We start from the raw sequence: 1,275 nt of genomic DNA, 5'->3' as shown, positions 1-1,275 counted from the left end.
ATAAACCAGGGCTTAGACAAAGAACTTGCTCTTGGCAGTTCTTTGTGAAGCAGCCAAATTTTGCTGTCAGCACCTCTGCAGCTTACCGACCTCCCCTGCCTCCAGGTGTGTTCTTAGGACTTACATACTGTTCCAGGGGTGTTCACCACCAGACCCGCCCCACCACTGTTAACACTGCCTCCATGCAAAGTCTGATGTGGCTCTCTCTTTCTGGCACAACAAAGACCCACTTTTCTTCCTTAAGTAGAGAGAATGCAAGGGCATATTTTTGAGAGGGGAGAGGTGTGACTTGAAAGAATATAAGATATTGCTAAATGTCTCCCCAATACTCATTCACTCTTTCTATATTTTTGTAATATCATTCCCCTGCCCATGTAGAGATTGCATAGCACAACATCCCTTCCACCTAGCCTTGACCACAAGACTGACCTAAGTACTGGCCAATAGGATGTAAGCAGGGGTGACGCATGCAACCCCTTAAAACTCCCTGTCTTAAAAGTGAGTCCCCTGGTCTCTACTCCCTTTTCCCCCTTCCATGGGGGCAGATAAACCAGTTTCAAATATCTGGAGGAGGGTAAAACCCAAGGAATGGTGGAACAACAAAACAGAAGGAACCCAGGTCCCTGGATGTCCTCAAGGAAGAAAACTTCCTATAAACCCAGGACCATCTGCCTACCATCATATTACTGTGAGAGAGAAGTAAACTTTAATTCTGACAGAGCCTCTGTTATTTTGACTCTGTATAGTGGTCAAACCAACATCCTAAGTAGTATGGGCAAGAAGAGAAAGGAAAAGACTTGTATCAGACAAAATACACTTTAAAACAAAGACTAACGTACTCACTTTGGCAGCACATATACTAAAATTGGAATGATACAGAGAAGATTAGCACGGCCCCTGCACAAGGATGACATGCAAACTCATGGAACTTCCATATTTTTCCAGACTTCAAGCTGTATTACAAAGCGGTAATGATCATGACAGTATGGTACTAGAACAAAAACAGACACTCAGATCAATGGAACAGAATAGAGAACCCACAAATGGACCCACAAAAGTATGGCCAACTCATCTTTGATAAAGCAGGAAAGAATACCCAATGGAATGAAGACAGTCTCTTCAGCAAGTGGTGCTGGAAAAACTGGACAGTGACATGCACAAAAATGAATCTGGACCACTTCCTTACACCATACACAAAAATAAACTCAAAATGGATGAAAGATCTAAATGTAAGACAGGAAGCCATCAAAATCCTCGAGGAGAAAGCAGGCAAAA

At 43.0% G+C, this 1,275-nt stretch overlaps 1 non-coding gene across 1 annotated transcript; it reads left to right on the top strand.

The window, feature by feature from the left end:
• Window positions 1-835: 835 nt before the first annotated feature.
• Window positions 836-941, top strand: LOC122232193. Its single transcript, XR_006209540.1, has one exon. It is a non-coding gene; the product is annotated as a U6 spliceosomal RNA (small nuclear RNA).
• Window positions 942-1,275: the final 334 nt, after the last annotated feature.

This window comes from Panthera tigris, chromosome D2 (assembly GCF_018350195.1).
Source record: "Panthera tigris isolate Pti1 chromosome D2, P.tigris_Pti1_mat1.1, whole genome shotgun sequence".
NCBI classification, from domain to species: domain Eukaryota; kingdom Metazoa; phylum Chordata; class Mammalia; order Carnivora; family Felidae; genus Panthera; species Panthera tigris.
Note: the sequence above shows the minus strand (reverse complement) of the source record. Positions and strands in the feature narration are given on the sequence as shown.